Below are 13,318 nucleotides of genomic sequence, written 5' to 3' on the forward strand. Positions count from 1 at the left end.
ACCAGAAATCCTTGTCTTCCTTCCACTTCACTGACGCCTACTATATCTATATTGAGCCTTTGCATGTCCCTTTTCTGATTTTCTAGTTTCCCTACCACGTTCAAGCTTCTGACATTCCACGCCCCGATACTTCTTCAATTACAGGCCACATGTCCTGTGGATACACGTTACGTGTCTTTAAAGCAGTGGTTTCCATTGCCTTCTGCATCCTCATGTCGTTGATCATTGCTGATTCTTCCGCCTTTAGGGGCAATTTCCCACCCCTAGGACAAGAGAGTGCCCTGAACCTCTATCCGCTCCTCCGCCCTCTTTGACAAGGCCGTTGGCAGAATGAGGCTGACTTCTTATGCCGGAAGTCTTCGGCCGCCAATGCTGATTATTTATCAAAATTTAGGCAGTGGCGGTGATCGAACCCGGGACCGAAGACGTTTTGATTATGAATCAAAGACGCTACCCCTAGACGACGGTTCCTGCCCACCTAATCTTCAATATTCGTCTGTAAAGCCACATCTCAAATGCTTCTATTGTCTTCCGTGCCGATTTTCCCACAGTCCTTGTTTCACCATCATACAACGCTGTACTCCAAACGTGCTTTCTTTCTCAAATTAAGTCCTATGCCTGACAATAGTAGACTTCTCTTAGCGAGTCTGTGTTTGATTTCCTCCTTGCTCCGTCCGTCATTGGTTACTTTGCTGCCTAGGTAGCAGAATTCCTTAACTTCATCTATTTCTTGACCATCGATTCTGATGTTAAGTTTCTCGCTGTTCTCGTTTCTCCTACTTTTCATTACTTTCGTCTTCTTCCATTTACTCTAGTTCATACCTTGTACTCATCATGCTATTAATTCCATTCAGCAGATCATGTAATTCTTCCTCACTTTCATCCAGGATAGGTGTGATTAGCGAATCGTGACCTTGGTATCCTTTCACCTTGAATTTTAATTCCACTCCTGAAACTTTCCTTTATCTGTATCTTTGCTACTTGGATGTACAGACTGAATAGCAGGGGCGAAAGACTACTGCCTTGTCATTTATCCGAGCACTTCGTTCTTGGTCGTCCACTCTTATCATTCCCTCTTGCTGTTGTACATATTGTACATTACCCGTCTGACCCTGAAGTTTACCACCATTTATCTCGGAATTTCGAATATCTTGCTCCATTTTACATTGTCGAACGCTTTCTCCAGATCGACAAAACTTATGAACGTGTCTTGATTTTTCTTCAGTCTTGCTTTCATTATCAACCGCAACTGACATTCTAAGATAAAGTTGGTCTTATGTAATTTGTCTCAGGTTTGTAATTGTACTACATACATATAGCCTTCATGACGTGGCTGTCCACAGTGCACGGCGGTATTACAAGGTGTATTAGGAAAGTAACGTGCGATTAGGAGCTAAACGGAGACCGCTGTGAAAATCTGATGGAACTTTGCACAGATATGTTGTGCAGTGTCTTTAGTGTGCCTGTCGATCGCTTCACGTAGCTCTTTTCAGTTCACAGCGCAAAGTGATCGCGTAAAAATGCCTAAAACAACAGTGTCTCCCGTTATATATGTGTATCTGGTGAGAGATTTCGCCTTAAGCTGAGCAGCAAAAACTTAAATATCATGCGTTTCATTCTTCGAGATGATTTTTAGCCACTTTCTGCTGGGGCAATGAAGACTCTCCTACAGCGTTTTCGATGGAAAGTGTTGATTACCCACAATACATCCCTTAATTGGCTCCCTCCGTTGTTCATCTGTACTCACATGAACCAATGGCTACGAAGACTACATTTTGGTACAAACAACAAAAGCCATACCAGCGTAGGGAATTGGTGAAAAGCACAGGCGGCTGCTTTCTGTGAGGAGGGTACGGGAAAGTTTGTATAACGCCACGACAAATATCTTAGTTGGAGCGGTGACTGTTTACAGAGGTAACTGGAAGGTGTGGCTTGCGCATAAAAGTTTTTGATTTTCATTGTTTTTCATTTTGCCTGCCGCTGTGGCCGAGAAGGTTCTAGGCGCTTCGGTCGCAGGTTCGAATCCTGCCTCGGGCATGCATGTGTGTGATGTCCTTAGGTAAGTTAGGTTTAAGTAGTTCTAAGTCTAGGGGACTGATGACCTCAGATGTTAAGTCCCATAGTGCTTAGGGCCATTTGAACCATTTGTTTTTCATTTTGCGACTGATCGGTCCTTACTTTCCTAACAGCCCTCTTTGATATGTCAGACAAACCAGGGAGAGTGTACATCACCAGAAGAGCAGGACACTTAAATCCTGTTGTCAGTCACTCTTACACGAGAGAAGTGCATGCTGTACGTACAGTCGTGCAGGTATTCCCGTTTCGAGTAAATAAATGATCTTAGTCGTGGACACACTTCGATTTATTTAACAAGATTACCGAATCCAGCATTCAGATATCATTCGATCGTCAAATGTATACACTTTGTATTTTATTTTCATTTCATTTTATATATGTTTATTAAAATTTTTCTGAGAAAATCGACATCAATGGTTACACAACAGTGTTACCTTGCGTGTAGAGTGTATATATTTCCAAAGTTGTTTCTCTGTTTTTGATTCATTGAACCATCTTCATAACCATTATGTAAAACAAGATACGCAACGCTACAGTTACACCTTTTCAAAAACAGAATGTAACATGACTTACTGACTATTAACCAGTTAAATTGTGGAGGCAACGTGCAAGATGCGTGGTAGTCCAATATAGTAGTGTGGTAGAATTCGCGTTGTTAGTACACTTCCGGTAGTCAACGGCCGGTAGATCACCTTAGTGTTTCAAACAGATCCTGTGTGTTATGTCTACATCTGTATCTACATCAAAATGATTCTGTTGCAATTTACAATTATGTGCCAGCTGGAGGGTTAATCAAACCACCTTCAAGCTGTTCTCTACCGTTCCACTTCCAAACAGCGGCGGGAGAAACGAGCACTTCAACCTTTCTGTGCGAGCCTGATCTCTCGTATTTTATTATGATGATCATTCCTCCCTATGTAGTTGGGCGCAAACAAACTATTTTCACACTCTAAGGAGAAATTAGGTGATTGAAATTTCATGAGAAGATTCTGCCCAAACGAAAACGCATTTTGTTTTAATACTTTCCACTCCAATTCATGTATCATATCTGTGGCGCTCCCGTCCCTATTTCGGGACACTACAAAAAGCGCTGCTGTCTTTGATCTTTCTCGCTGCCCTTTATCGATATTACCTGATGTATATCCCACACCGCACCACAATATTCTACAAGAGGAACAACAAGCGTAGTGAAGGCAGTCTCTTTAGTAGATGTATTGACTTTTCTCATTGTTCTGCGAATAAATTGTAGTCTTTGATTTCCTTTAGCACCAACATTATCTATTATCTATCTATCTAGTTCCAACGTAAGTTATTCGTAATTGTACTTACTGAGTATTTAGTTGAATTTACAGCCTTTAGATTTCTGTGATTTATGTTGTGGTCTTCAGTCCTGAGACTGGTTTGATGCCGCTCTCCATGCTACTCTATCCTGTGCAAGGTTCTTCATCTCCCAGTACATACTGCAACCTACATCCTCCTGAATCTGCTTAATGTATTCATCTCTTGGTCTCCCTCTACGATTTTTACCCTCCACGCTGCCCTACAATGCTAAATTTGTGATCCCTTGATGCCTCATAAGATGTCCTACCAACCGGTCCCTTCTTCTTGTCAAGTTGTGCCACAAACTCCTCTTCTCCCCAATTCTATTCAATACCTCCTCATTAGTTATGTGATGTACCCATCTAATCTTCAGCATTCCTCTGTAGCACCACATTTCTAAAGCTTCTATTCTCTTCTTGTCCAAACTATTTATCGTCCATGTTTCACTTCCATACATGGCTACACTCCATACAAACACTTTCAGACACGACTTCCTGACACTTAAATCTATACTCGATATTAACAAATTTCTCTTCTTCAGAAACGCTTTCCTTGCCATTGCCAGTCTACATTTTATATCCTCTCTACTTCGACCATCATAATTTATTTTGCTCCCCAAATAATAAAATTCCTTTACTACTTTAAGTGTCTCATATCCTAATCTAATTTCCTCAGCGTCACCCGATTTAATTCGACTACATTCCAATATTCTCGTTTTGCTTTTGTTGATGTTCATCTTATATCCTCCTTTCAAGACACTGTCCATTCCGTTCAACTGCTCTTCCAAGTCCTTTGCTGTCTCTGACAGAATTACAATGTCATCGGCGAATCTGAAAGTTTTTATTTCTTCTCTATGGATTTTAATACCTACTCCGAACTTTTCTTTCGTTTCCTTTACTGTTTGCTCAATATACAGATTGAATAACAACGGGGAGAGGCTACAACCCTGTCTCACTCTCTTCCCAACCACTACTTCCCTTTCATGCCCCTCGACTCTTATAATTGCCATCTGGTTTCTGCACAAATTGTAAACAGCCTTTCGCCCCCTGTATTTTACCCCTGCCACCTTTAGAATTTGAAAGGGAGTATTCCATCAACATTGTCAAAAGCTTTCTCTAAGTCTACAAATGCTAGAAACGTAGGTTTGCCATTCCTTAATCTTTCTTCTAAAATAAGTCGTAAGGTCAGTATTGCCTCACGTGTTCCAACTTTTCTACGGAATCCAAACTGATCTTGCCCGAGGTCGGCTTCTACCAGTTTTTCCATTCGTCTGTAAAGAATTCGTGTTATTATTTTGCAGCTGTGACTTATTAAACTGATAGTTCGGTAATTTTCACATCTGTTAACACCTGCTTTCTTTGTAATTGGAATTATTATATTCTTCTTGAAGTCTGAGGGTACTTCGGCTGTCTCATACATCTTGCTCACCTAACCAAAATATGGCGGAATTCCCATTGGTACTCATGTGGGTGACTTCACGCTTCCCATTATTTAGTGTCAACTCCTACGTTTCGCACCATAAAGATATCTCGTCTAAATCGGTTTGCAAATTTATTTTGATCAACCTATGCCTTTATAAGATGGTAAATAATAGTATCATATGCTTACTTTCTAAGGATGTAGCTCAGATTGTCTTCTAAATCGTTTATGTAGAACTGGAACAGCAGAGGGCCTGTAACATTTCCTTGAGGTACGCCAGATACTGCTTCTGTTTTACTCGACGACTTTCCATCCGTCGCTAAGAGCTGTGTCCTTTCTGACAGCAAACCACGAATCCCGTCGCACAGCTGAGACGATAGTCCACAGGCACACAATTTGATTAGAAGATGCTTGTTAGGTAAGGTGTGAAAAACCATCAAATCTTGAAATATTGTATTAATGTAACATCCCCTGCTAACAGCAGTCATTACTTCGTGGGAATAAAGAGCTAGTTCTGTTTCACAAAACGATATTTTCTAAATCCTTGTTGGCTGTTGGCCAATAAATCATTTTCCTTGAAATAAATCATAATGTTCGAACACAGTAAACGTACCAAAATTGCTAAATTTGGAGCAATTGTATCAGCGTACTCTGAGAATAACCTGACTTGTATAAAGTTAGGACCCGAGGCCTTGCCTTCATTAAGTGATTTAAGCTGCTTTGCTACACCGAGGATATCTACTTCTAAATTACCCATGTTGGCAGTTGTTCTTGGTTTAAGTTCTGGAATATTTACCTCTTCTTCTTTGGTGGAAGAATTTCGGGAAACCGTATTTGTAACATTTCTTTAGTGGTACTGTCATTAGTAACATCATCATTGTTATCGCTCAGGGAAGATATTGATTGTGTCTTTTATTTGAGTACTTTACATACGAGCAGAATCTCTTCAGATTTTCTGCCAACCTTCGACTAGGTTCCTGAACTAATTAAATAAAATAAATTTCTGAAAACAGATTCAGAAAATGTTTTGACGATGTTTTATGCCTACTACCAACTTAAAAAATGTATTTTCGCGAACATATCGAGGGTAGATTGAAGTCAGCAGCAGCTGTAACTGAGTGAGTGGAGTATCTATTTGAAATGAGTTGCAAGTTTTCTTTGAACTATTATCAACTGTATCATATAAGTCGCGGGTTCGGTAAAAGTAACCAATTACTAATTTATTCTGGTTGTCAAGTATAGCCTCTACCCACACTAACTCACATGATCTACTTTGATTTCACTACGTCTGGAACGTTTGTCTTACCTAAGTTACAAATACACGTCCAAATTAATTAATAAATATTTATTGAGGACGTTTTTCTTGAACATTTATTAGAATTAAGTTTAAAATCTTGTTCTGAACGAATTTTTTCTTATGAAAAACACAGTATTCGCGTTAGAGTATTACTAATACGTGTGTCCATGATTAAGTGGCTAAAGACCGATAAAGGAGCAGCAGCGTATATGATGCGTAGTTGTAAACTGAGCTAATCAACAAGATCGATATTTAACTAATTCCGTCATTATATCTATATATTTGTAATTCACTGATTAAGGTTTCCGTCAGAGTTGCAGATAATACTTTTATATAGTTCGTTCATTTTCAAAACATGACCTATATTAGAAGGTTGAAGGTAAATCTTTTGTGATATTCTGCATGTTTAACATTTCATTCTACATAATACATTTGTATTGCTAGTTGACTGTATTGCGGTTGGGTTGATGCTTCCAAAATTCGATAAACGTCTTTAAACGCGTTGAGATAAAAATTTGACAGGCGTATTCAGGTGTGTATTGTATGTCGATATGCTCTGTTCTAAGAGAGCATAACGTTACAACTAAATACATACTTGCGGTATTGGTATAGGTCTCAAGTATTATCCCACTATTTTATGAATTGGTATGTCAGAAGCTAATTGCTGTACTGAATCATGAATCATTTTTAAATAGAGCAAAATAATTATTGTATTTAAATTCGGACTGTTCGTTCGTCAATTTGTCTGGCCCCTCAAACTTCTGTTTATATACTTCCCATTCCATAAGTATGACTAACGTCATTCCTTCAGGTGCCAAGTGTAAAATTTTCATAGTATTGTCAGTATCATCCACTGTATGTTTTATGCTTTCAAATCATGACCAAAGACTGTCTAGTTGTTTGGGCTGGTATGTACCTTGTATCTAGTTACGAACTTCCGATCAGTTTGACCTATACAAAAACAGTCACATGTTCCATATTGTAATGTTTACACCAGATGCACAATAATTTTCCATTTTGTAAAATTTTATATCTTAGTTTAAACTTTAACCGACCTGCAATTCGAAATACTGTTTTGTACTGTTTACGCAAAGAGTCCGCTAAGTTTTCGGTAATACGGCCATAATATTTCAGTGTAATGAACTGTTTTATTTACTTACACGAGTTTTTCGCTTGAGTATTTTTTGAGAACTTGTGTAGCTAAGCTTCTCTTAAAACTATTGTCTATTGCTATTTGTTTGAGGATGCATAACACCTGTTACATTTCAGTTTTATCTAACGCAAGTGAGCTACTATATTAAAGAAATACAGTTAAGTAATATTTGTTATACGGATCTGATGTAAATAAAAATGTATTATGTTAGGTGAAGCATTATAAATGCGTGTATATTACAAAAGATAGATTGTGCTGCTGTAATCTGTGTGCACAAAATGTTTATACTTCATGTTTGTTAATAATATTGTGTCTTTGATATGGTTAATTGTTTGAGAATGGACGAAAAGTTCGAAACTAATCACTAATAAAAATGCTATTTGCAACTTATGGTAACCTTAATCTGGGCTGGCATAAGCTGTCGCGACCGGTCAGCAAAGGTGATGCGAAGATCGGTTTGTAGGCACTGGATCTAAGACGCCCATCACAAGAGAGGCCAGAGACACACTGACAAGCAACACGTCGCCAACGCCCTCTCGACAGCATGTATTAAGGCGGCCGCCGCTGACTGGAGAGCCTCACTCACTCAATCGCTCGTTCTCGACTCACTGACTCACTCATCGAGTTTGACATCTGTCATTACATTCACAGAGCGGGCTCAGTTCACGCCGCAAGTTACGACAGTACATAGTGACCAGATTAATGCCTGTAGTGAGACTAGCAGTGAGGCTATAGTTTGTAATGGCAGGCTTACCGATATAGTCTGCAAGAGGACTATTAATGATGAGCTTGTACCACAACACATGGAGTCTATTCAAGATAAGTAAATGTTCATGTAAATAAAGAACCATATTCATCCAGGTGTGCATTTGTGCTGTAGAAAGAGGATATCGTCCACCCATAACAATATCCTCTCCCTTGCTTTGTACAGTACAAGACTCTACATAATTAATAAATTTCAGAGGTGGACTCCACTTTAATTGAGGATAAAAATTACAAATCTTGGCACCTGTGGAACTAATGGCAGAAATTGGTTGATGTTGGTTTATTAATAGTTTGATGGCCAAGGATATCAATTCTTCGTTTTAGAGAGATTACAAGGCCATCAGTCTTCTACAAAGGAGCAAGTGACTTGACTTCAAGTTCGTAATTCTGACTACTGCAACTGCATGCTGTACATGTCATTAGCGGTCATAAAAGAAAGGTCACTGAAAAAGTTCTGCGTACGTTACTGAAGTAGACGCCTACTTGAGTCCTGAACGCCCGAGAAAATTGTGTCCTGTGAGCCCCTTTTCGCCCTCTTGGAAGCAATAGCTCTAAGAAATTCAGTTGGTGCGGCGTGGCTTTAGCTGGATGAGGTAGGGCACGGCGATTTGCCGGTAGTGACTGATTGGATCGGACCGGCCCCCGCGGGGATAAATCTCCCGGGGGGTGGGAGGGGCGGGTGGACGGAGGGGGAGGAGCGGCGTCTGCCGTGCGCCGGCCGGCCGTCCAGCGCGCCTGTTGTCTAATTTAGGGGAGTGGCCGCACGCGGCGCCACCGGCGATCGCTGAGGGCCCGCCTGTTGCTGTCGCCTCGGTGCTAACTGCCGTCTAAACAATAGCCACCACCCCCTCCCGCACCTCTCAGCCCTTAACGCTAATTTGGCCTGGCACGAACGGCGGCCTCCATCCGCATGCCGGACGAGATTCCAGGGAGAGCTTTCAACAGGAGCTCGTGTGGCTAACCTTCGCCATATGAGATCAACGCAGCACTTTCGTTATCGGCACTCCCGTAGACGACAGGGAGAGCACTTTAAAAACAGCTAGCCTTCACCGTATGAGCTCGATTCAACACTTCTACATCTACATTTATACTTCGCAAGCCACCCAACGGCGTGTGCCGTTACCAGCACTCACGTAGATGGCAGGAAATTTGAAGAGAACTTGGTAAACAAACATAATTCCGTAAAATTGGCTCTGTGTTACTAAAGCCTCAAATTCATCGCGGTATTCCATACGAGACTCTTCTAATAGTTGCCGCAACGAAACAGTCTCTAAATCTGGCAGAAAATGTCGTATGATAAATACATCAGCAGTAAAACACTGCACGACAGTAATGGTAATGTGGCCGATGATAATGCAAAACACAATCAATGAATTAACTGCTCGACAGCAGTGGTAATGCTGCCAATGACAATGCCGCTTCAACGGAGTTATTATACGCGTTTTTCCGATTTCCACACCAAAGAAAATGAAGAACATAGTCCAGAATCCGAATCGTAAACAGCTACCAACACGAGTAACTTAGAGGTATATGTCCACAGTGCAGCGAAGCAGCTTAAATCAGTTAACAAAGGAAAGGCCTCTGATCCAGACTGTACACCCACTAGGTTCCTTTCAGAGAACACTCAAGTGACAAACGTCATCGGATACCGCCTAATATCACGCCGGACCTCCTTCCACCCGTTCGTAGTGTAGCAACTGGGTAAGGAACAGACTCCAAAAGTTATTGGAAGACCCTCAAAAATGGTTCAAATGGCTCTGAGCACTATGCGACTTAACTTCTGAGGTCATCTTTCGCCTAGAACATAGAACTAATTAAACCTAACTAACCTAAGTACATCACACACATCCATGCCCGAGGCAGGATTCGAACCTGCAACCGTAGCGGTCGCTCGGCTCCAGACTGTAGCGCCTAGAACCGCACGGCCATCTATAATTGCAAAAGTGTTGCCGCTGCAGGATTTTGTGCGCGAACTGACCTCTCGATTATGTGCCATGAGTGTTACATGGTATTCATGTAGGCGATCTGGGTGACCTGACCATTCACTCGAACTGCCCAAACCGATAGCGAACAACTTCGGTCCGGTAACATGGTGCAATGCCGTCCATAAGAATCACATCTTTGAAAGACTGCAAATGGTGTCCAAAAAGCCAATTTCGAGTCAGTGATTTTTCTTTTTGACCAGAGGACCCAGTCAATTCCACGTAAACAATGTAAACACAGCGCACACCATTATGGATTCACCACCAGTTTACGCAATGCCTTATTGACAACCTGGATGAGGCCTACGCCACACTCGAACGCTATCATCAGTTCTTATCAACTGAAACCGGGACTCATCTGATCAGACCATTGTTTTCCAGTCGCCCAGCGACCAACCGATATGGTCACGAGCCAAGGAGAGGCGGTATTGTGCATAGGTACTCGAGTCGGTCGTCTGCTGCCATAGACCATTAACGCCAAATTTTGCAATACTGTCCTTACGGGTACGTTAGTCGTACGTCTAACGTTGATTTGTGCGGTTAGTTCACGGAGTGTTGATTGTCTCTGAGCACTGACAACTCTACGCAAATGCCGATGCTCTCGGTCGTTAAGTGAAGGCCGTCGCTCACTGCGATGTCTGTCGTGAGAGGTTAAGTATGAAATTTGGTATTCTCACCATACTCTTGACTGTATCACGGAATATTGAAATCCTTAACGATTTGCGAAATGGAATGTCCCATGTCTGCCTTCAACTACCATTAAGCGTTCATGGTCTCCTAAATCACGAGGTGCAGTTGTAATCACGTCGGAAACATCTTTACATGAATCAGCAAGGTACAAATGAATGACATCTCTGCGAGTGCACCGAGCTTTTATACTTTGTGTACACGATAATACTGCCATCTGTATGTGTGCATATCGCTATTCAGTGACTTTTGTCACATCAGCGTATGCTGGTACAACAACTCCGTACTTAGTAATCCAATACGACCGCTCAGTTGACGAAAGAACCGTACCTAAAGACCGGAAAGTTGCACAGGTCTCTCCAATACTCAAGAAAGGAGATAGGAGTAATCCGCTGACTTACACACCCACATCACTGACGTCGATTTGCCGTAGAATTTTGGAAGATATATTGTATTCGAACTTTCTGAATTGCAGCAATCTATTGACAAATTATCAGAACAGATGCAGAAAATATTGTTTTTCTGGAACACAAATAGATCTTCATTCACATGAAATAATAAGTCGTACCAATAAAGGATCTCAAATTGATTTCATATTTCTAGATTTTCCAGAAAGCTTTTGGCACCGTTCCTCATAAGAAAATTGCATGTCTATGGAGTATTGTCTCAGTTTTGCGATTGGATTCATGCTTTCCTGTTAGTTCCCGAAGGATTATAGGTATATTAATTGCTGAAACTTCAGCAGATTAAAACTTTGTGCCATACCGAGGCTCGAACTCGGGACCTTTGCCTTTCGCGGGCAAGTGCTCTACCAACTGAGCTACCTAAGCACGACTCACACCCCGTCCTCACAGCTTTAATTCCTCCAGTACCTCGTCCCCTACCTTTCAAACTTCACAGAAGCTCTCCTGCGAACCTTGCAGAACTAGCACTCCTGGAAGAAAGGATATTGCGGAGACATGACTTAGCCACAGCCTGGGGGATGTTTCTAGAATGAAATGAAAATATAGAAAACCTGATGAAGTTTTTGATAAGATCAACTGATGCCTGAATCAAGGAGCTCGCAATGTGAATAAATAAATCCAATAAATGGTTCAAATGGCTCTGAGCACTATGCGACTTAACTTCTGAGGTCATCAGTCCCCTAGAACGTAGAACTAATTAAACCTAACTAACCTAAGGACATCACACAAATCCATGCCCGAGGCAGGATTCGTACCTGCGACCGTAGCGGTCGCTCGGCTCCAGACTGTAGCGCCTAGAACCGCACTGCCACTCCGGCCGGCAAATAAATCCACACATAACTGTGAAAATATGCAAGCCATAATATAAATCACTTTTGTTCCGACGCAGTATTACTTCGTAGAACGTAATATTATGTAGCAATTCCTCCTCCTTTTCCTTTATGGACAGTTAAGTGAATCTTGAGACACAGTGTATGCATTTTACTAAAGTTATTAGTTGATGAAACAGTCGCCCGTTTCCTTTTTTCCGGAAGGTAAAAAATTCTAAGGTTACGTGTTCGCCATAAGTGTGGGCATTAGATTCTCGCTATTTAAGACTCATCATAGACACATAAACTAACCGAGCAAAGAATGTAAAGCTGAAAGGCTGAAACAAAATGTAGAAGGACCACATAAGGAAACTAACATCTAGATAGTATCACAGCAAAGAAAAATTTAGGTGGGATGAGAGACAAGATACTGCGAGAAGTATCTAATAGAGCACTGAAAGATTTTAGCGCAAGCAAGGCATGTGGAACAGAGGACAGCACTTCAGCATTACTGAGATCCTTGGGACAGCTACTCGTGAGAAAACACATCTGGTTTGAAACATGTATGAGACATGTGAAATATCCTTGCATTTCAAGAAGGACATAACAATTCCAGTTCCAAGGATGACAGGTGCTGACAAGTGTGAACACTATAGAACTGTCTGTTTAATAGATCATGGTTACAAAATACTGACACAAATTATTTACAACAGAATAGATAAACCGGTAGAACTCTACCTTGGAGAACTGCAGTTTGGGTTCCGGAAAAATGTAGGAACAGGCGAGGCAATATTGACCTTACAATTTATATTAGAATACAGGTCGAAAATGGAAAATCTACAGCTATAGCATTTATAGATTTAGAAAAAGCTTTTGACGATGCTTATTGTAACACACTGCGAAATTCTGTAGATAGAAGAGATACATTTTAGCGAGCATCATGCTATTTACAACTTAAATAGAAACCGGACGGGATTTATAAGAGTCGAAGGACATGAAAAGGAAGAGGTGACTGAGAAGGAAGTGAGACGGAGTTATAGCCTGCCTTCAATGTTATTCAGCCTGTAAAATGAGTAAGCAGTAAAGGAAACTAAGAAGAACTTCTTAAAGGGAAACAAATTTCTTGAAGAAGAAATGAAAACTTCGAGGTTCGCCGATGGTATTGTAATTCTGTCCTTTGGGGGACATGGAAGTGTAGTTGTACCGAAAGGCAAGTGTCTTGAGAAAAGGCAATAATATGGACATCAAAGAAGACAGTGGAATTAAAACTGGCGATACTAAGGAAATCAGGTTAGGAAATGGAATACAAAAAGCAGAAGATGTTTTGATAGTTGCGCAGCAAAATA

Source organism: Schistocerca nitens, chromosome 2 (assembly GCF_023898315.1).
Source record: "Schistocerca nitens isolate TAMUIC-IGC-003100 chromosome 2, iqSchNite1.1, whole genome shotgun sequence".
NCBI lineage: Eukaryota > Metazoa > Arthropoda > Insecta > Orthoptera > Acrididae > Schistocerca > Schistocerca nitens.